The sequence below is a fragment of the Columba livia genome, chromosome 17 (genome assembly GCF_036013475.1).
Source record: "Columba livia isolate bColLiv1 breed racing homer chromosome 17, bColLiv1.pat.W.v2, whole genome shotgun sequence".
NCBI classification, from domain to species: Eukaryota; Metazoa; Chordata; class Aves; order Columbiformes; family Columbidae; genus Columba; species Columba livia.
In genome coordinates, this window is record NC_088618.1 from 11,224,801 (window position 1) to 11,248,691 (window position 23,891).

Consider the following 23,891-nt stretch of genomic DNA (forward strand, 5'->3'; position numbering starts at 1 on the left):
ATTCAAAACCTAGAAGCTAGCAGCAGCCAAAGCTAGCTCTGTGGTTAAATGGGTTTGGGGGATAACTCTTAGGAAGATGATAAGTGTTTTACAATAATATTGCTGGGAGAAATAAACATTAAAAAGAAATCGTAGGTAGAGTCTAGGAGCTTCTGTGCAAGCAAGCCTTGTGGTTTTCAGACCTTTGGGGTTTTTTAAGTTGCTTTTCAAGAACTGAAAAGCTACCAGGGTTATTTATTTCTCTGCATATTCCTTGCAGAAAAAAATAGATGTTTGGAAAGAAGGGAAGAAAACATCTCCAGCACTGAGTCCTAGCACATCCTGGGCTGCCCTCCCAGCCTGACATTCCTCCTCCTGTTTGATCTCCCCTCACAAGAGACCTTCATGCGACTGTTATTGTTATCACTAAATAGTGCCCGAGCAGGAGAGACAAAATTAGGCCGCTTGGCCCTTCTCCTCCCAGGTGGGGACCACACACGAGCAGGGACAGCAGCCCGAGAGCAACCTGTGCATTGGGAGAGAGATAGAAAAGATGCACGGGACATGTGAGAGGTGACAGCCGGCATGGAAATAAAGATGTGAGAAACCTGAGACTGAGTCAGCAGAGAGAGGGGGGGAAGAAAAAGAAAAAGGCAAGGCAAACTGAGCAAGTGAGCTCAGCGCATCCCAGGGTCGATGCAGACCTCAAGGGCTCTGTGGCCACTGTGATTAGCAAAGACATGATCCAGCCTTCGCTGGCCTGATGAAGGGTAAGAGGTCAGCAGGAGGCTGATAAAACGGAGAATCTTCAACTCCTCCTGGAGGATGAGCTGGCTAAAACCCAACTGCAAAGGTCTCTGAGTAAACAGCCTTGTGGTCCCCAAAAAGCATCAGTGGCCACTGGGCTCTGCTCTGCTTTCACCCCCCCCATTTGGGTGTGGATGAAGATGAGTCTTGCAAAGAAAAAAGGCAGCTGTGTCTTCCTCTGTTGTGCTCAGATGCTGTTGTCAGAGAGTTTAATTTGGGGAGGGGGGAATGGTGCAACTTTTTCCTTTTGAAGTGATATTGTTACCTGCTGTCATGAAGCCTTAATGGATGGGAAGATGGCTCTTGGCTGGGCTGAAATTCCCAAGCCCAGCCTTGTAAAAGAGGATCTGAATGTAAAAGAGAGGGGTAGACGTTTAACAGAGCCAAGACCTGCGGACCAGGAGGAGAGAGGAACATCCCAGCACGTCGGGTTAACCCTTAGAGTGCCAATTCCAGCCTCCCTGAAAGCTGATCTGGACAAATCACAGCTACAAAAGAGCATCGAGTAAAGCAGGAAGCAAAAAATCAAGTTGAGGTCTTAAAATAATACCCTTCAAAAACATCCCAGATTGGTTCTGGGAAGATGAAATGTAGTTTGTCTTACCCTGAGGCCTCCGCTTTCCTCTCCCCTGCTCTGGGGCAGCCCCACAGCTCCCAGCCCCACAGCCTGGCATTGCTGCAAAATCATTAACTCTGTGACAGATGCTTTTGCTAGTTCGGATAAACAGCACACTGTTGTTCTGCACATGTGAGTTACTGTAAGAGTTAGTGAAAGGTTCTGGATTTATAGCCTTGGAAAATGATTTATTTTTGTAAGCCCACTGCTGATAAAGCTGGGGAAACGCCAGCGTGTGATTTCCCTCTTACTGCCTCATGCTCCAGCACTTCATCTCGGAGACGCCAGCCCTACAGAAGAGGGAGAAAGGCTTGAAGAAAAAAAAAGCCACAAAATCCGCTGCTCACCGTGGTGGTAAATACTGTTTGTGCAGATCTGTGGCACAGACCCAGCCAAACTGCTCCATTTCCAGCACCAAGCCATCTCATTACAAGCAAGATGAGGTGGGTTAAGTTCCTCTTATCCCAGGAGTGGATGCTCAGCAGACAACCAGCAGCCACCTTCTGGCACTCAAAGCTGTCTCAGATGCTTCAGAATCTCTCATTTGATGCTCTTCAACCTGGGAAAAGTGCTGTTTTGGGGTCAGTCTGGTTCTCCTCTCTGCCAAGCGATGTAGACCATGCAACACTCAACTTTTGCACCCAAGGGTCCTCCAGCACCTTCACACAATTCCCTGTCCCACCAGAAAAATCCTGCCTTCAATTTATGTCATCAATGAGCAGGACATACAGTCTCAGGATCACGCTGGAGAAGCTGCCCAGTGTCTGTCTGCTTGGTGTGCCGCATGGAAAGAGAAATCCTCACACCTGACACTTCAGGGATGTCATCGCTCTCTCCACAGCCCTATTTGCAGCATCATTTTTGGAGTCCTGAACTGTTGGAATTACGGTGCAACCTCCCCAAAGTCCAGCTGTACCTAGAGACACTTTTGCCACAGGAGTTTGCCAGTTTATACTTATTGGAGGTTACAGCTATGCAAAAGTCTCTATTAACAGTAAAGTTGTCATAACTGCATGATTCCTCCTCCCACTTTGTCCACCATTAGTGCCAAATAATGTCACACACCCCATACCACAGCACTCACATCAATGTGGGAAGTTGCTGCTACGTCTGTAAATACCTTTAATTCCAGTCTCTTGTGGGACTTTCTATATTAAATCAGCACATGGGTTAACATGCCTTGGATGTAGCCCTGTCCAGCCATCTCCCATATGACAGAAACAACCACTTTCTATAGGAAGGGTCTCCTCTCTCCACCCTTTTTTTATTAATTAGGGATCCAGCAGAGAGAGCAAGCAAAAAAGGTGAAGAAAGTCTGTCCCTATCTGAGAGCAGTTCTATGTCCCCTGTCACTGCTGTGGCTCCTTCTGACCATGCCATCCAGCCTACATCCCTTTGTGAGCAAGGTTATTCATCTTTCGAAGGATGAAGCTCAGGGAAGGAGCTGAATTTTGAGAAGTCATGTTACATTTGAGCCAGGGATTGCAAGAGAGGAGCAGGCACAGACCTGTTAACTCAGTCTGATGTCCCAGCCAGCCTTGATAGAAAATAATTGCAAACTGCTCTGTTGACCATGTTGTCCCATTCACTCCCATCCCCATCTCACATACCCATCAGCCACCCCAAATGTGGGTTCACCTATTTGGTCCTAACTGAGCTAAAAGCTGGAAAAATAGCTGTGGGACCCACTGGCATGAAACTGGTAATAACACGTGGTGTTATACACAATTAACCAGAGGTTACCAAAGCCCTTATTAAGCAAACTAGAGTTGGCTTTGCAAAAGATGGGTTGAAAGGCAAATGTCTCCCTTTATAAATGCGGTGTCTACAAAAAGAATAATCCTAGCCTGTTCTAGATAAGGGAAAGAGTAGGTATGTCTTAAGTATTTCTATTACTTCAAAATTCATAAATCTATTGGTTTAAAACTGTCAACAAGAAAGAGAAAATATGAGCTAGAGACATAGTTATCACCAGGAAAGGAATTTCCTCCAAAGGGAGAGCAAGACAGTAAGTCCAGGAAAGAGGGACAGATAGGGAAATACCTCTACGAGATGTTAGGAATCTGGATGAGCCTGATCTATTAATATCTTTTCATTGATTCCAGCAGACATTGTCCCAGCACAAAAGAAGGATGGCCAAGTAGGATTTGTTTTCAACTCACCATAAAAAATACATGTATAGAAACCGTATGGGTTTATTGCTGTTATTTTGTTGGGTTGTTTGGGATTTTTTTTTTCTTAGAAAGCCTTTGAAATATTTGACAAATATTTGTCAAAAAAAAAAAAAAAAAAGCCTTTACCCAGTTGTGGTAGACTGGGCTGGTGTAGCCAGGAGAAATAGCATGAGGCAAAGAGGTTATATGGTCTGCAGGGCCCAAAGAAAAGGTGAAAACCCACAGAAAGCTAAAGGGAACTCCAAGGAAGGACTTTTTGGTCTCAGCCTGAGAGAGGGGAGCAATGCAAAAGGGAGGAGGAAGAGGGGGAAGCCAAGGCTTAAGAAATAAGTGTTGGACTCTGCACTATACACTGTGCCTGGTTTTGTTTTGCACAGCATGGAACAGAAATTATACTGACCCTCAGAAACAGCTTTTCCACTCAGAAGCATCCAAACCACCAGCAATGCTTGGTTTTGCTGCCATAACACCAGTATCCCTCCAAACACAGCCCCCATTTAAAACCATCCAGACTCTGAACCCACTGACGCTGTTCATCCTTTCCCAACTATTGAACACCCATGGGGTCTTTCTGCTCATGGCAAAGGGCACCTGAAGAGCTGATACATTCCCAAATAGCCATGGGAAAAGGGCAGAGCTCTGAATCACACAACAATTTGGGTTGCAGGGACCTTCCCAGCTCCCCCAGTGCCCCCCCTGCCATGAGCAGGGACATCTTCACCAGCTCAGGTTGCTCAGAGCCCCGTCCAGCCTGGCCTGGGATGTCTCCAGGGATGGTTCATCCACCACCTCTCTGGCCATCCTGGGCCAGGCTCTCATCACCCTCAGGGACAACAATTTCTTCCTCGTGTCTGGCCTGCCTAGATTATATCAGGAGTGCTCAGCATCAAATCAGGAGGTGTGTGCAGAAGGCTGCGGCAACAGGAGCTGCACAAGGAGCGAGCACTGTGACTGTCATCGCTCCAGAGGGTGATGGGGACTCTGAAGGAGCAAAAATTGTTTCCCTACAGGTGCATCAACAAATCCTCAAAAGATGCAAAGTGGCTCTTAACCAGAGCTGTCTGTGCAGCCTCCCAGTGCTAATGGTACAGAAAAGGGGGAATTTGAGATATCATCTTTATTGTATTCACAAGGCTTGAGTGGCTATGGCCGGGTTCGAGCAGATGGAGCCTCCTCGTCACCCCTCGCTCTGGGCACCGAGCTGCCTGGGCATCTATTCTGGGAATAGACTGAGGACTCTGTTTCCCAGAGCTGTCAGAGCAGCACTAAATCCACCAAGAACATGTTCAAACAAACACATTACAGCAGATAAAGGATCAGATAGCGCTATGTCTCCGACTCCTACCTGAGAGCCACCCAGCAGTGCAACTGTACCCCGCCTGAATTTCATCCTCTCCCTCTGTATATCTGAAAACGGCTCTTTAATAAGCCCCATCCTTCCCCCACCCTTTCCCTTCTCCTTTTATCTAATTCTGCCTAAAGTCACCATCCTGTCTTAGGGCAAAGTTCCCACTGCTGCCAACCCCTCCCCTCCTCTGTCTTGATAACCCAAGTGTTTTCAGCCCGATCTGCCTGTGCTCTGCTCTGTGGGTAAGCGGTAACTTGCTCATATAAGAATGTTTACATTTGAATATAAGTACAATTACACCAGCCGATCTAATAGTCCTCTCTGTATATGTTACTGAGTACTTAGGGCCATTTTTTTGAAAGCCATTATGCTCATGTGATTTTCCTCAAAGCCTTTCGAAGGGATTTTGTTTTGACAGGAGGGCATTAAGGGGGTGAAACTGATAGCATAAGTACCACTTACAGACTTTGATCAGCTTGGGTCATAATTCTCTTGGAGAAAGTCTTGTATATATTAGAGAAGGAAATTAATTTTATTGCCGCTGTGGCTTTTTTTTCCCCTGCCAGTTACGCAAAAGCACTTGTGCTCAGATTTTTTTTGTTTTTGTTTTTAATTCTTCTTTCACAAGCCCCTTGTGTTCAGAGCTGAAGTATATGTTGGGTTGTTCTCCTCCTTCTCCCAGGGGAGGTGCTGGAAAGAGGCTGTCAATGTGCTTTGGGTGCTCACCTCAGTCCCCAGGATGATGTGTCTCTCCAACACCATCCCACAAGTTAATGAGAGAGACTCTCAAACCTCTTCCTTCACGTGTGCTGGATTTAAATGTTATATGGATGAATCACAGCAAGAACATCGTGGTTTTGGTCTGTAAATATCCAAAGACAAGCAGGTAACTGGACTCTACAGATTATTTAAGAAGTATTATTTGGGATGCTCAATTCCCAAACTAACGCTTTGAGGAGTGCTACGTGAGAACAGGCTAAATACAGCAAATGTTTATGCACCCATAATACAAGGAGAATGATCGCATTTTGCCTCCAACCCAGCTGGTACTGTAGGGAGAAGAGAAGCGGAACTGCCTGGCACTGTAGATTTGGGGGTGAATAGGTATTTTCTCATAAGTTAAGCTCCCTACTCTGCATCTCAGGTCCTGTGCATGCAGAGGAGCAGCTGATATTTGGTTTGGCACAGAAGCAGATGGATCAAGGTCAGACAACTATGAGTGAAGAGGGTTATACCATAACCAGAAGCTCGTCTGGTGAGCCATGGGAGCTCAGATGCAGATTTAAAGGAGGATGAGCAGATGAGGGAAGCAGCCATGTTCTGTAGGAAGAGTTAAACTTGGTCATTGGAGCTTTTGGCCGAATGAAGAACACCAAGGAACAGCTCTGCCCCTTGGGAAATGGTGCAGTGTCAAAACTACCATGCACCTGGTCATAAAAGAAACAGAAAAAAGAATACTGAAAATCTCTTTGCATTTTTGCTAGTATTGTTGTTGTCTGGTCAGGTGATGTTCCAGCTGTCACTTTCCCTTGGTGCCACTCGGTGAAACGAAGGGACAGCAGAGTATGGACAAGCCAGGAGCTGATAGCCATCTGCAGGTGTCACACATCTCAGCAGCACCTTGTCAGCAGGTAGGAGCTGGCTGTGATCTGTAGCCTCTGGCCATCAAGGATGTTCCCTCCTTAAAGACAAGCCGATGATGGCGCCTCGAAGTGCAGGCTTGTGTGGATCTGTTCCCTCCTTCCCAAAACTCTATCAGTCCATGACCCAGGTCTTCTCCACTGGAGAAGAGAGAACAAGTGCTCACCGTCCTATATTCACTGTAACACACTTCTGCAAGATGTTTGGAGTGGACTTATTTCCATGCCACACTGGCAATGTAAGTGATGCCTAGTCTAAGCTAATGTTTAGTCTAACCATAGAGAGGAGATAGATCCACTACTCTTTAGTCAGCTCTAGAGGAACCAGCGTTTTGCCAAGAACAGCATAAAGCACTAACAGCTGAAGCAGACGCCTTCAGCTCAAGCCAGAAAGATTCCTGTCTTCACCTGGTATCTCTACAGTGATCCAGAAACTGCATCATAAACAAAACCGCAATAAACACATAAGACTGGCCTATAATTTGGCAGAACAGCATCCCAAAATGCAGAAGTGGCACGCATTACTTATGGTGAGCTACAACGATGCTTCAGCCCAGCTGAACAAACAGCTCCGCAGACTTTGCTCCTAGTGATATTCCAGCCCATGCTGTCAGATGAAAGATGCTTCTGGGCTGCAGCTTGAACTAAGCCTAGACGGATTTCCAAACCAGTCCCAAGCATGATGGCACACCAAAAGATCCTTAAAGAAATGCGGAAAATTACTGGGATCCTGACTGAAGTCTAATGTGGACCTAACCTTGGATCGACAGCTTTCTAAGCCCTAATTCAACTCACACATGAGCATTTCACATTAAGGGAGAGCTTTAGTTCCTGCCCAAGTGAGTCAGCCAGTCAAAAAGAGTGAATCTTGGTCTGAGATCTCCCCATGAGCATGAAGCTTTTAGCAGGATTGAGCCCTTCAACAGGCTGATACATCACTGATGGGTACTGAAAAGAATTGCCCCTCTGCATCCTTACCCCAAACTCCCTGCCAAATCCAGATTGGAATCGAGAGCGGAAATGTTTGTGCGGAGCTAGTGAAGCTGGTTGGAAAAGTTTTGTCAAAATAGATTTCCATCAGAAAAAGACACCCTGTTGGCTTTGGCAAATTTTTGTTCAGGAGCAAAGTGGAGAGAGAAAAAAATGTAAATGTCAGCGTGCCCTTTTGACATTTTCCCCAACGATGGACTTTCTTCCTTTGAAATGACTTTTCCTTGACATTAATTTTCTACATTCAACTCAAAGCAAATCAGCTTTTCTACCAAAATGGAATTTGTTGACTACTCTAAGAGGATTTTTTTTTCCTTATGAATCGATATGCAGAAATTCTAGGGTACTGGCTTTTTCCCAATTCAGGATGCGATTGAAGGAGGGGAAAATAAAGTCCTTAATTTTTTTCAGGTGCATTTGTTTTTCACAGCAGCCAGGCCCCTGCCATCCTCTCACCTGAGTTTCTAGTTTCCTTGCCCATCCTGGAGTGACACTTGTCTTTGCAAGCATTCCCTGAATTTTCTGCTCTCTTTTTTCCTGCTTCTCTTCTCCCAGTCCTGAATTAATATCAGACTGGCCAGGAAAAAGAACAAACGTTGGGAGAAAAATCAGCTGTGTCTTCTATAAAACCAGCTCCAGTCTTTCAGCTCAGGCACTGTCTGGTGAAATGTGATCTACTCTTTCCTCTATGCAATAGGTTCCCAAAACAATAGGGAATTTAATTCAAGAGAGTGTAATATAGATGCATTTGCTTAAGCTTAACCATCTGCAGTGAAGTGTCTCATCTATGCTGACTGTGTGGCCGTCTTCTGCCGTCAACAGACGGTAGATCTACAGGGAGAGAGATCCCCACCGCATCGCTCCGTTGGCTATAAAGGGCACTCAGATATTTATCTTGCAGAGAGCTACGGTTCACTAAGGCACATGGCACGTCATTTCTTACCTCGGAGTGCAGTTCTGGACTCGTACCAGCTTCGGCAAACGGAGAACTGGGACTCTGCTCCATCACCGCAGTATTCCCCGGACTCTTTGCTGCGAAAGAAGAATGAAAAGGTCTCAAATACACTCTTGTCTGACCTCAGCAGTCACAGAGCACTGACATTGCCAACAGATTCTGTAATGAACACATCAAACCAGCAGTCCTCAACACAACATCCTCAACTTCAGCTTTTTTAGGTCCACACACCACTGTCATTGGAGGTTGCAAGTGCGGATCAGCAACTGCAGAGCTTTACACTGCCATCCCGCACAAAAAAAGTGTCCAGTCAATGGCCGTCAGACCCTCCCAGAGCCACAGGATGCTACAGAGGGATCCATGAGAGATGTCTAGAGAATGCACATCTACAATCAGGAGCTTAAAATGCCAGTGCAGCCCTTATGGGGAACTGGGGGGAGGGGAGAAGTCTGCAACTCAAAACAAGATTAAAAACAGCTAAACTAAACCCTTATTTTTTAACTCAGCTGAAGCTGATGAAACGTCTACCTCCTCAGCCCCACATCTCTCCTATATACAATAGATTTATCTTGCTTGAAACTATCTAAATGTTCCCACAGGGACTTTCCAGTGCGGTTCTGCTCTCCAGCAAACCAGTTAAGCCTATGCAGCCAAGTCGAGCTCAGGTCCTGCCTTGCCTAGAAGCACAGGAGGTTTTGAAGCTGGTGCCAAGGATTTCCCTTGGGTTTGCAGCTGATTCAGAGTTAGGGCCAAACTCCAGCTGCATTTCACCGCAGACAAGACCAAGCACCTCAGAAAAGATTATTCCCTCTCATCTTGGTAGCCCTGGGTGAACTGCACCATGAAAAACATCTCGATGGGATTCAGCCACCCTGGTTGTTCCCGCAAGGGCTGGGGAATAGGACGCTGAGCTTAGAGCTGAAAGGTGACTGCGGCATTTTGTGGCCAAACCAACGTGCTCTTGGAGCAGCGGATTTGACCAAGGAGCCCCAGGCTGCCAGACCTCCCCAGTGTGATGAAACTCAGCTGCTGGAGGCAGGAGAAAGCACTTTAGATAAAAGGCCAGCAGAGAGGAAAAAAAGAGCAAACATGCTGGATATTTGATGCTGTCAATGCCGCATCTCACAAGGTCCCTATGGAAGAGGCTGGAGTTCAGAGAGTCACAAACATCTGCACCTCTCCACGCAGGAGAGCCGATGCTCTTGGCTCAGGTGGCTTTGCTGCATGTATAGGACTGTCCCTGTGGAAGATGCTTCCAACACCGCAGCCAGTGACCCTCAGCGATGCTGAGAAACTCAGGCTGACAATTTATTGATAATGTCAAGCAACACTTGAGCTTCTCTGTGGACGTGACCGCTCCCTGCTCAGAAGGATGCAGAGTGTGGGAGCAAGGGATGTTTACTCAAGTCCCACCTTGCCTCACACTTTCCAGGTTCTTTCATCGAGGACAATTGATGTGACCCAGCCCAGCCACCCCTCACTGATGAACAAGACACAATTTCGAGGCTTTGCTCTGGTGCAGGTGCTGTGCTGACAAGGCAGTAAAGGGGAGAAACCCCAGGCTTCCCATACAAAGGAGCCTTTCAGTGTTGACTTTCTTGGCATTTTTCTTGATGGAAAGGAAGAAAAGAGGGGGAATGGAGCTGAATAATAATTTAAATAAATGCACACACTCGCCGGATCAAATCATTGCTATAAAAGAGTCTAGACTTGAGATCAGCAGAGCAATGCTGGATGCTACCACAGAGAAACTAGTGCTAATCACTAGTCAAAATATTTAGCTATCATTTTTCCCCAAAAAACGTCACTGTTGTAATGTTAAAATTGCATCTTTCCAGCTTCCTGAAGACAGGCAGCATCACACAGTCTTGTTTTGCTTTTGCCCTCTTGTGCAAAGGCTCTATCCGTGCATTTCTGAGACACTACCCATTGGGTGAAGGCATTTCAGAAATACGTGTTCTTACATACCATCTAGACCGAAGAGTTTCTCAGTCCCTCCGCCCAGCCTGCAGCTGCCAGCATTGCACAGGCACTCCGGCTGGGCTGGAGTTATGTCATTTTTCCAGCCTCATTAGCAGAAGCCCAGATGCTTCATGGCTGAGGACACTGATGTTGGCCAGAGGGAAACCTTCTTGCTCTCTACAAGTACCTGAAAGGAGGTTGTGGCATGTCGGGTGCTGGTCTTTTCTCCCAAGTAACAGGATCAGAGCAAAAAGCCTCAAGTTGTGCCAGGGGAGATTGAGGTTGGATCTGGGGAACAATTTCTTCCCCAAAGGGCATTGGAACAGGCTGCCCAGGGCAGTGCTGGAGTCACCATCCCTGGAGGGGTTCAACAGACATGGAGATGAGGTTCTCAGGGACACGGGTTAGCACCAGGGCTGGGTTAATGGTTGGACTCAATGATCTCGAGGGTCTCTTCCAAACAAAATGTTTCTATGCAGCTGTGGAAGCAGAAGCACCATGAAGGAGAGGACAGCAGGGACAGCAGCCCAGGGCTACTTCCTCTGGCACCTGACATGAAACTATTTTTATTCATTAGCCTGGTCCAAAGCACAAGAGCTCAGTGAAACATGAAGTTAACCTCCACTTATTGCCAATGGAAAAAGAGCTCCTGTATTTCTCACCCACCTTTCTCTGGATGGGTTGACCAGCCCTCTGGAGCTGCCCATCCCTCTCCAGTGACTATAGTGGCCACCTGAAAACCCAGCAGAGGTGACATGCTGCTTTGAGTGACCTCAGCTCCAGGCGGTGAGCCTGCTGGGGAGTAGAAGAAGAGCTGCACCACAAGGGGGGACAAGCTGGCAGCTGAGGGTGCCCCCAGCACAGTCAACATCCTCACCAGTGGGGTGCTGCAAGGTCTGAACATAGCAGGGACCATTGACAGTCCCAGACAGAGCAAGTTATGAACCAATTCTATAGTCTACCCAGAGCAGAAGGTGAGAAAATCAAAGATGGAACTAGAGGCAAAAGGTCCATCCAGAAGACAGGCAACCTACAGCAAAGGTCCCAGGTCCAAGGAGGACAGGAGACAAGTTACTTATACATCCAGAGTCCACACAGGAATTTGAGTTAGAGGGAAACCATCTCCAGCAGAGGCTCCACCTGCATCCCAGAGGCAGGAGAGGAGATGATCTACCGACAGCACGTAACCACAGTCCATCCAGGAGGCTGGAGATATACCAGGCACACCTACAAAGCAGGCCAAAGAGAGAGCAAAGGCCAAAGGTTGCTCTTAAATAGAGCTCCAGGGTCATAGGAAGAGGAGGGAAGGGTGAAGGCCACAGGTGAGGTTGGTCAGGTTAATTAAGACCAATAAGTGCCACAAAATGTCTGACTTGCACCTGCTCCTACTGTGGTATCTGCCGTGGCAGGGGAGAGGCTGGTGGGACAACCTCAAGGGACCCTGGGTCAGGGTTGGAAAATTGCACTGAAGAAGCAGTTTCCAAGGACAGCACTGACCTGAGCATGTCCCACCACCCAGGCCTGCGGGTCAGGCTGGTGGGAGCTGACAGAAGGGTCTGACGTGGTGGATTTGCTGAATGGTGACAGATGGGACGGATGTGCCATTTCTGCCCTCGACACCACATAGGTAAAAATTAGTTTCTTGGTGTTAACACAAGTACCTGCTCTAGGTGAACACCAGAGCAGAAGTCTTCCCTTGGAGCTCTCCTTCCCAACCAACGGACTCACAGTGCTGGTTCCCATCCCTGGCCCTCAAACCACCTTTTTGTTTCCTGGACTCACAATGTTCTGTCCTAGGCACTTATACAGCAGAAAGGAGAAACGTAACTGTCACCATACCATGTGGAAGACAACTCACAAATGCACCTTTTGGAGGATAACGAGGCTTTGAAGGTGCACAAAGTCTCACACAGCCTGGGACTTTAATTGTTGCTCTGCATCGTGTTTCCATCAGAGATGCAGAGCAGGAGGAAACTTGAAACGCTATCTGCTGATTGCCGAGCCGCCAGGCGTGAGGGCAGTTTCCAAGAACACATTGACGTATTGTACAGCAGAGGGAGGCCTTCAGAGCACACTTTGACTTTATGCCAGGCCTAGGCAGTGTGCTGCTTTGTATTAATTTGTGTAACTTCATGAATAAACTGTGCTTGGCTTGTATATGAATTTTAAATGAATTGTTAACACATTTTTATGAATTGAGGAGGAGGTGCTAGCCTGGGAGGTTGACTGTTTGTTGTTTAAAGCAGAGGAAATCAATCATGGTTTTTCGCAAAATAAAACTTTATTGAGCTGTAATAAACAGATACTTCTAAAAAACATTTAAAACCACATAAAAACCAAGTGGAAGGTGCTTGACTGCTTCAGCATGAATCACAGGTCAGTGAATGCATATCTGTACTAAAGCTCCTCATTTTTTTTCCTACCATCAAGAAGGAAGATGATTTGATGTGCTACATCGGTGCCTTCACAGAGGGTGGAAGATGTGCCTATGGCCCCATGTCTGTCATCAAGAGACCCTGTGCAGCAGCTGCCAGGTGCCACTTTGGAGATGTGTTGATGTTTGGCTGTGCCGAAAGCCACCCATTGCATTTCATAACGCAGGAATATACCCCCAGCCTGTGCTTTCTGCTCTCGTCCATCCTCTCCCATCCTTTCCAGAGACTTTTGACTCATAGGATGGCTGGGAAACACAGCCTCCCACATCTATTTCTTCATCCTACTTTTAGCAGTGGCAAAGGGGATTTTGCTTAAGGTTGTTGCTGGGGAACAGGAAAAACAGGAGTGAGAAAACTCTGGGGGTTTTCCTATGAAGTTCTGGAGCAAGTCAGCATTAATTAAAAACAGAAGAGCAGCTCCCACTATGGTGAGTCCCTCTCTGTCTCTTGTTAACCACCGGCTTCTGCTGTCCAGAAAGTGAGGTCCCAGGGACACCTGTGCTAAGGGGAGGTCACTTTGGTGGCTTTTGCAGTGAAACAGCTCCTCTTCTTCTGTCCCACAGCCTCCAGAACAAACAACTTCAGATTTCGGCATGGGTGCAAGAGAGCCGAAGAAAAACATGCAGGTCTGCAGGATCTCCAAGGCTTTGGTTACTGCACGTGAATCAGGTCTCCAGTGGAGGGAGCAGAGCATCTCCTGCAGTAGTATGACGGCAACTCCCGACTGTGTGGTAGAGATGTGAATAATAGAGAATAAAAAGGAGATTCAAGCCAAGAGAAACCTCAAGTGGAGAAAGTTCACGTTGCTGTCTGTTCCTGCAAACTGAGTTTTTCAAAGCCAAACTCTCCCAGCCAGGAGACAAACCTGTTCTGCTACTTTCCTTCCTCAAAATCCAAGTCGTTCATCTTGGAACGGGAAACTCGGACTGGAAAACCAGTGGGGCTGGATTTTGGTGCTTCCATTACAGGCTTGTGTTACAGTGTTATTCATAAAAGGTCCTGCAGACGGAATGACCAGTTCCTGGATTGCTTCCAAGGATTATTTAAACTTTTCCATATTTTGTAGGTCTCGATTTTAACATGTGACTTTGGCCAGTGCACTTGATTGATGTTACTAAAAATACTCACTGCTCCCCCTCTCCATAAAGTATGTGGTTTGGAATGTCTCTGGATTACTGTTAATAGCGAGCTTCTTGCTTGTGTTTGTTGTTAAAACAAGTGGATTACTTCACAAGTCACTTCCCAGGTCCTCTGCCTGTGCACACTGGCTGCCATTTTGTGACAGCTGAGGACAGAAGATAAATTTTCAAAGCTCGTGAACAGAGCAAGGAAAACGCAACGTTGATCCTTCAGCTGCAGAGGATGGTTTTCTGTGCCTTTGGGGTCACACGGCTGCAATCTCTGATGTCCCATAAAACAAAAGCTTCGACTGGAGTGTTGCCTGGAACTAGATCATTTTACAGCACGTCCATCCTGCACGTTGATGTTGATGGGTGGGACTGGCAGGGTTCCTTCCTCCTCGCCAGGTGACACTGCTTCTCCATAGCGTATCCCAGCACGTCAGCATCAAATGAGCTTCTTCCTCTCACCTACGCTAGACATCAAGGCTGGAAGACAGACAACTAGTTGTCCAGACACCTTCAAAAATCAAGGTGAAAAGGGCAGCTCTTCTAACATGTCATTCATCCATTCCCACCTGGGGGATGTCTGCTGCTGGGATGGACTGAATCACCCAAGGAAAAGATCTTTGTTTCTCTTCTAAACTTAAAACAGCAGCTTAAACTATACATCATACTCTTGGATCATGAAGTGCAGAGCCAAACTTGTCCTGTAGCTGCACAGAACCCAGGACATCTTGGAGCTCTTTCTGGGCCAGAAAGAACAAGGTTTATTTGTGGCTTTTACCCTCATGGCACCTGTGGGCAGGGAGGAAGAAACAGCACCTTCAGCTCTGTTATGTGGGGTTAAAAGGAGTGGGGAAACAAGATAGGCAAGTGATTTCAAAGCTGGGACCAGGACATTTGCTGCACAGAGACCGGTGCAGCATGGGATTGTGGTTTGCCTGGATATAGGAAATGCAGCATCACTCAGCAGAATGGAGCTCGTAAAGAATTTGAGCTCTTCTGGGAGGCAATTAAACTTGACCAGCGTAAACTCAGGGTTTTCTGATGGAATTCAAAATAAGGGATGGATCTGGGACACGCTGAGAGAAGACAAGTCATACCGGCAATGGGTTTTTGCATAGTTTGGGGTTTCTTACCCTTTTACTTACCTTACATGGCACAAAACTGAACGTCACTAGGCAGAAAAATATCAAAACCAAATTCTTGAAGCCAATGGACCCGAGATGTCCACACCACCAAGGCACAAACTCAGGATCATTTGCAACACTTCAAGACTCAATGGACAGAGAAAGACTTCCAGCAACTCCAATCTGCAAGAGAAGATTGTGAAAACCATGACACGAAAAAAAAAATAGAAAAAGAAAGAGTAAAGGTGGGGGTTTCACTATGTGGCTTCTGAGCTCTTAAGAGGTCACATTTTCTGGCTATTCTTTGCAAATATGAGTGTCAGAAATGGCTTTATTTAAAGAAAATGAAAGCTCGAGTAATTACATGGCTTCAGGAGCCAGGACTCTAAGAAAAACATTGAGTATTTCAAGAGTTGGCAATTCTGCCTGTGGAAAAGGAGTGAGTCATGGTGTCTTTTTGGACTTCTGCATGGGGGAGGGAGACCAGTGCAGCTGCTCTGGAGCAGCGGGGAGTTTTGCTCAGCCACTCATGTGGCCGTGGAACCACTGGCCATGTCCCCAGTGTCGCTGTGATGGGAGACACGGAGGGCAGCATGGCCAGGACCAAGGGATGCAGAGCCTGGCGTTCCCTCAGTTACCTGTGTTGGGTGCAGAAGGGACAAATGCAGCAGTTGGAGAGAATTCAATACGAAACAGCAGCTACAAGCCTTGCAGGGAGATAAAATCCCCCTTTTCCTGGGCAAAGACTTTGAAATGATGACCTGCTCCTTCTTTCAAGGGACACAAACAGACCTGGGCTCATCCTGCCGAGTGTGAGCAGGAAAGGGTGGAGGGAGGATCAATACATTAAACACAGACGACACAGCGGGAGCAGGGATATGTTATACTTTACTTGACGAACGCAATCAATATTTTAGCAGTCCCAAAGCTGGTTTGTTGTTTTTCTTGTACCTGATGTTCTTCCAGCCTACCGACTCCCTAGAACTCCCCATCAGCTTTGTCCTACAGACATCCCTGGTCCATGTGCATTTGAGTTAAATAAGCTTTTTAAACGAAGTCTCTAGGAACTGGAGAACCTCCTTGGTCCACTTGTACACAGTGGTGGGATTAAGTGAAATATTGGGAGAGGAGGCAGGGAGAAGCCTCTGGATGGTGATGCTGTGCATGGGATAACCAGAGCCAGAGCCTGTGAGACCACCACCCACACGGGTGGGATGTCCTGGGTGACCGGCAGAACACTCCCCAAACATCCAGCTCCCCAAAGCCATGCTACAACCCATCTCAAGGAAATGAGGGCAGCTCATTACAGGAATTACTTCCAGGCAGCCAGCTGCACAGGGCAATAAGCTCCACATTGATTTCTGCCTGCCCTCCTTCCCAGCAGAGGGAGTTTGGGAGATGCTTCTGCATTGATCCAACCTGTTGTTTCCATAATGGGGTTGGTTGCCAGCTGAACTTCACATTAAAAAAATTGTGGTTTTCAGATGTGCTGAAGCTCCCACTGCTCCAAGGAATAGGCATTGGCACCGTGTCAAAGAAATGATCCCCTTTTTCCTGACAGCCCAATGAACATGGTGACAGCTTCACTTCACCGCTCTGGTACACACCATGTCATTGCTGATGCTCATCAGCAACATCTTGAATCTATAGCAAACAAATTGCAGTCAATGGCCAAGATCACATGGCCACACTGGGGCAGAATCAGCCCAGAAGAGTCCCGTCACCATTGTCACACTCTGTGTGACCAGCTGGGCCATCTCTGCTAGACCTGACTGTAAGGAGGACATTGGGATGGGGCCATCGTCAAGGCGAACAGTTGCAGGGCTGGTTGCCCCCCCAGGACACCAGAGGGGACCCCAGGGAGCCCTGGTGACTCCAGGAGGTCCCCATGGGTGGGAAGGGTCCTCCCAGCAGAGCTGCAGACTGGATGAAGTTTTGAGGAACAACTTCTCCAGCCAGAGGTTACGTGATTTAATTTGGATCCCACCAAGCCCACCCTCAAAGCCATATAACTCACACCATCTTTTTTTTTTTTTTTTTTACCTAGACTGAATTAATTTTCTCCCTTGCTGCCATTTAATTGGTTCTATAAGATGAAGAGATACTCTTATTTTCTGTCTTATAGAACCCCATATCCCCTCACACATCAACCAAAGACACTAATAACTCCATCTAATTACAGAGCAAGTGATCCCTGTTCAGGGGAATGGCAGATATTCTGGTATTATTTATGTCACCTGCTTTGCTCCATGCGGTGTTCAAGCCAGCTCCGCTTGCTTTTTTTAGCAAGCACATTTCATTTTTCACTCCCCACTGTCATCCCCTTCCCTCTCTCATTCAGAAACTTCACCTGCTCGTTCTATCACAGCCTGTCTCTCTGCTACCCTGTGATATAAATCAGCATTAATTATGCTGGTAAAAATCCTCTAAATCACTCATTGTCCTCATTATTATTATTTATCTTAGCCCGAAGGTGACACATGCAAACGCAAGCTCTCCTGTTCCCCTAGTAAGGATTTTAATGGGTTTACCGGCTTGACAATCCAACTGCAACACCTTACACAGAGTTTCCTAACAGGGCTGCGTCCGCCTGATCCTGCATCCCTCATTTGGGTCCGTGCGGGATGATTCCCAACCTGGTCCAGCTGCTCCCTGCGTGGACGTGGTCAGGACAAAGTGCTCGGGGACACATTTCCCTGCAGGAAGTGGGGATTGCTGTTAGAAAGACATTGTCTGTGTGCTGGAATCGCCTAATTAAAACCTGTGTTCTTATGGATACATGCAAGATCAAGTTGCGCCAGGGGAGGTTGAGGTTGGATCTGGGGAACAATTTCTTCCCCAAAGGGCTGTGGGGCATTGGAACAGGCTGCCCAGGGCAGTGCTGGAGTCACCTGGAGGGGTTTAAAAGACATCTAGACAAAGTTCCTAGGGACATGGTTTAGTGCTAGAAGTAGGTTAGGTGATGGTTGAACTCGATGATCCTGAGTGTCTCTTCCAACTGAAATGATTCTATGATTTTAAGAAAGGCCACAGAGACATCATTTATCTGGGATTTTCATTGTGCTTAAGCTGGCAAGTGTTAATAATTTTTTCCCCTCTGTTATCTCAAACTGCAGGAGTTAAACCTCTGTAATTCTGGACAGTGCAGCAAAAACAGTGTGTGTAAATAAACAACGAACCAAGGCTCTTTGCTCCTCTGCCTCCCCTGATCAGGAAAGACAGAGGTAAGGAATAAATTGCTAAAAAAGCTGGAATCCAGCTCACGCTCCTGGAACAAACCTTGGTCGAGCACAGAAGCCAAGGTGGCAGCTTCTGCTTTGGAGAAAAGTCCCCAAATTGCAACTGTATGAAGGGCGTGCAGCCTAAAAAAACAGTTCTCTCCTTCCCTGATCCCAGCCACATGGCATTTCTCTCCCTTCCAGTCTCCACCAGCTGGATTTCCCAGTCCGCCTGCCCTGTGCCCCTGTATGAGCCGACCTCCAATTCCCCAGGAGCAATAACGCACGGGAATATTGATCCTGGTGTTTGTCACTGCGGCTGGATGTGTCACCGCTGATCCCCAACCTCGAGCTGTGCTTGGAGGCTGTAGCCCCACCCCTGCCCACAGTGTACACTGTCCGACAGCCCATGAGCAGGAGAACAGCCTGTCCCCTGTCAAAACACACGAGGTGCCACCGTCCCTGTGGGAACGCCGGCGGGGTGATCTGAGCTCACAGTTTATTAGGCACACAATAATCCAGCCACGAGACACAGGAGAGCAAGGTCCGTAAGTCCTGCTCCTCACAGATCAACTTTGACTTAAAAACAATAATGTATATATTTCTATATGTATACATATGCTGCTTCCCTGAAAATAAGACAGAGTCTTGTATTAATTTTTGCTCAACAAGACGCTTATTTTTTTACATGTATAGCTGCCTGGACACTACTTAAATTGACCTTTTTTTGGTGAACTGTAACTAGGGCTTATTTTTGAAGTAGGGCTTGTATTTCAAGCATCCTCAAAAATCATGCTAGGGCTTATTTTGGGGGTAGGTCTTATTTTCAGGGAAACAGGGTATAAACCACAAGGTATGAAAAACCTTCTGTAAAGCAGAGACTTCTGGAGCTGGCACTTCTGGGTCCTGCTGACAGAGCAGAGATGGGTTTGGGACCACTAGGAAACGCAAATACCATCGCTAAAACAGAAAGAGAACGATAGTAAAAGACAACAAAGAGGATTTGCATCCAGTCTAGAGAGGATTGTAGGTGCCAAGATTAATACGACTGAGGAGCTAAAAAAATTGGAGAAACTCTACCTACTTAAGGATGGTTTGGGTTTAATAGCAATTCTTGCCTAGCTTTATTTTTTCCTATTCTGCTTTTATCCTATTTCTATGAAAGTTGTTACAAGACCAAAAAAGCCCCTTTAATTCATATCAAAACTCCATTTCTCTAACTGGAGAAGATCCCCTTCACTAATGCAGTAGCTACAAACCAGCAGCAAATGAGGTTTGACTAATTTGATCTTGATTAGAGCTAAAAGAACTTTTTTTTTTTGGCCAGAGTTATATTTTGAAGCAAAATAAGTGGAAATTCAATCAGAGCAACCACTCCATTACACATTTTTTAAACACAAATAATTTGGCAGGCTCAACAACAGACAAAACCTAAACACTTTGTTTTGTGATTTTAAAAGCAAAGCACTTAATTACAGTCTACTCTGAGTTTAAAATGTCTTTCTTTTTTCTTCAGAAACGTTTCTCAAAATTTCTTGAAGGAAAAAATGAAGTTAATTTCAAATTAAATAAGTTTTTTGACCCAAGAATATTGTTGTTTAATTTCCAATTGAACCAAAAACCCCCACATTGCTGTGCTGCTGTTTGTTCTGCAAACCAAACTGACACCACTTTCTTTCCTCAGCGCCACAGGCTAAATAACAAAGTCTAAACCACACTTTTGTGGGGCCAAACCTGTGACCCAAGTGGGGATTTGAAGTTTGACTTTCAATGCTGCTTCTTCCTCTAGATTATATGCGTTTTAGGTAACTATGTTCTTAAGGAGGGTTGGGCAAGAGGACATGTACCGGTATTTTCCTTTAACATTTCACCAATTTGAGGAGGTTTAGGAGCTGATGATTCCCAGCCTTCACCAGGCTGGCAACCCCAGCCACGAATTCCCTCTGATTTCCTCCTCAAACCACTTGATTCCTCCCGCTTCCTTTATTATTACATTTAACGATCCCTGACATGCTCTTGGCAGCCTCCTCCAAGATAATCAGGTTGTAGCGCTTGAGACCAGCCCCACTCCGATAAAGACAAAATGAGTGATAAAAGCCAGCGATGTCCTTACAGATCAGAGGCAGAGCGAGTGGGGAGCGCGCTGTGTTTGAGACTTTTGATCAGACGCGAACGCGCGTTCCTCGTTAGTGCCGTAATACGGCAGCCACGGGATTTTTCTCTATCAATTGTCAGGCCGGGGTTAGAGCTGGAGCCTCCAGCCCTGTCTGCAAGACTCAGCTCCTTCCCTGGGGTCTCAGACATGGCTCCTGCTTTCTACTCTCACAGATATTTCTTAGCACAAACCGTGCCAAATACCCTGTGTCCTAACAGACCTCAATTCTCTTGCAGCTGCACTTCAAATCTTAGCCTTCCAGAGGGTTAAGCCTGAAAAAGTTACAAGAGAACAGAAAATGTAGAGAGAAGGACCGAAAGAAGGAGAAGGACCGAAGGAAGGAGAAGGACCAATAAGACCAAAAAAAAAAGCCCAAGCCACCTCAACAGGCAAACAAAAAACCAAACCGTCCAGTTGTGGGATGTGCAAAGATCTCCACTCCAGCTCTATCGATTTCCTCACACCTCCATTGCCTGACCCATTAAGCATGGCTCACTGGCAAGGTGTAAGATATTCAAGTTGCACTTGACATCTTTAGACATCTTGTCTTGTGTCCTTAGACATCTCTTGTGCCTGGAGATGTTCAACGTCTTCCCAGCTTTTAAATTTTCCTAGTTTAGCAGCAAGTTCACAGAAACCTCTAAAAGAAAGGAATTTGTTCGTAACCTAGTTTGAAAGTGTTCCTTCCAGTCTGTGTCTCAACTTACCACGGTTAATACCAGCTGGGAGTCATTTACCCAACATTGGCCATCAAAGGCTGGTTGTCTCCAGGCCACATCTGTAGATGCTGAGAAGGGATTGACACCTCAAAAAGTCCTTCTTCCCCCCTAAAAAAAGGCTGTTGGTTTGAAGGATGGTCTCTTGGGGTGCTGGTCACTCTCCATTGACCATGGATGGAGCCTGGACAACTGGAAATCTGGCTTGTAGATGAGGAGAGCTACTCGTGAACAATCCCTGTCCTCCAGCACAGCCAGCATCATCTCATCCCTCAGTGATGGGCTCCAGACGTGAGCTCAGGCTTCAGCAATTCAAAATATAGTGGGACACACAACAGGGTTGCATGTCACAGCCTTTCCTCACAGAACAAAGAGTCACAGCGAAGGTCTTTTTCAGGGAAAAACAGGGACTGATTTGACCAAATCTTTTTTTCAGAGATATTAATATTTTCTTCTGCAAAGAACTGGCTCCGTTTCTGTACCCACATTTTACCCATGTACCACACCACTGTACAGAGAGGCCACAGGCCGACCTGCCTCCTTCCCGGCAACAGGCTCTGACCAAGACTCTGGTGATGCCCTGTAGCCACATATGTGACTTCATGCTATTATTCAAGCTAAAAACCTGCCACCTTTATCTCTGACAAGACATCCAGAAAAGCAAGACATATCTACAAGCCTCAAGCCCCACCCAGACACAGTTTATGGGGAGGATACGGGAAAAACCCAACCATAGGCAAACCCACCGATATTCCCATCAGTGTCCAGCTTCCTACACCCCTGGGTCTGTGACAGTTCCCTGCAAAGGACCCTCCTGAATCTGATGCAGACTCAATTTGGGCAGAAATAACAGAAAATGGTGCAGATCAGCAGGGAGGGACGAAGGCAAAAGGAAAGCCTGAGAGGCACAGGCCCAGCCTACATTAAGTCCTGCCTTCGCATCTGGGGTCGACGCAAAACCAAATGCAATTCTGGTGCCCTGTACATTCTAAGGGTGGTAAATCAAGGCCCGCTCAGTGCTGTGGTGAAAACTTCACCAGAGAAAACTCCTCCATGGACAAAAACACTTTGGAAACAACCACCCCAAGTCTGCAGTAGATCCCAGAGCTTCCAGCAGGAAAAGTGGTCTGTCTTTCCCAATTTTCTTCCTAAGCGTGTCTGTATACTTTCCAATACACCATGCCTTTTCCTGGAAGATGATTAGGTCAGTGGTTTCCCATATAGTGGATAATTCAGCCTCATGGGTCAATGCACAGATTTTTATCTCAACTCTGAGCTCCCATCAGCCTGGCAGCTTAAGCTCTGGCTGCCCATAATGGATGTGCCTTCGCTGGTATTTTAAGCTTGTTCCTGCTTTTTGGCCAAAATGATTCATAGCCACTAGTGAAAAAAAAAATAACAAAACAGTGTATTTATCCTGTGGAGATTATTCCATCCTTCCTGGTGCTGCGTGCCTTAATAGAAGGTGCTGGTAAACTGTAGGATTTGGCCTATTGCTTTTGGTTGAAAATATTACCATTGATAATACCTAAATTGCTACTAAATTCAAGAAATATTGACCTGAGTGAGGACTCCCTGAGAATTCAAGACCTCCTGTAATTCGCATTTACCAGTGCATCTCCCAGGTGACCCTGCTTACTGCAGAGGAGCAATCTGGGTGTTTCATGTTTATTCCTTATGCAGCAGAGAATAAATAGCACATTATGGAAACTGCTTATCACAGTCCGGGATGAGACACTTTGCAGGAGTGGATTTTTCCAGGCAGATCTCGGATATTTCCTCGTTGTTCCTCCGGTTGGAAAGTCTCCCTTTTTCTTCCAATATTTTGGAGCTTCCGTTGTTTGTCTCACCCAAACCCAAACAACAGCAAAACCTTTGGAGCCTGACGCACAGGTCTGCTGTGTCTTTTGGGTGCCATTGACTGTGGCTGGTCATTTAACTCTCTTTCAGTGTGCAGTTTTGTGACACCTGCTGTAATCCACCCTGGAACGCTCCTGAAGAGGCGCAGGAGAAATTCTTAAGATGTATTTCCCTCAGACCACAATATATTCCATATGCTCCAACTGTGGAGGAGAAGGGAACTGGTACGTTGAGCTCCCTCTGGTAAATCTATCATTCCCAGCTGGGGGGACGGGGGGGCAGACAGAGCTTATCAGTGTTTTCTCTGACTTTACAGCTGGAAGAAATTTACAGCCAAACACACAGTCATGTTGCAAAGGAGGGATAAGCCCTCCCCAAACGTGCTTACAAGCCACTGTTGTTATCAGAGGATCATGGGGCTTTGGATCACCTTTATTGCTGGCCACCAAGGGCTCTTCTAGAGTCCAATCTGCGCAGAAGCCATCAGGGAAGTTTCAGCAAGGGGCTACCATGCCGTGCATGGAAAGCATGTTGACAAAATTTAGATTATCTGTGAGCATATCTCTTTTTGAAGACTGCTAATGAGACAGTTTTGTCCCCTCTCTCCAAAGCTCCCTCTTTGGGAAGCCCATAACCAAGCATCTCTTGCCTGTACTCTGCTAGGGAACTTTCAGATCCTGTAGCCATGCAGGAGGTTGGATACAACGCTGAGGGTTCCTCTTTGCATGTAGTAAAAACTAAACATGTTTAGGACTCAAATGTCTACCAGAATTGTGGCTTCTTTG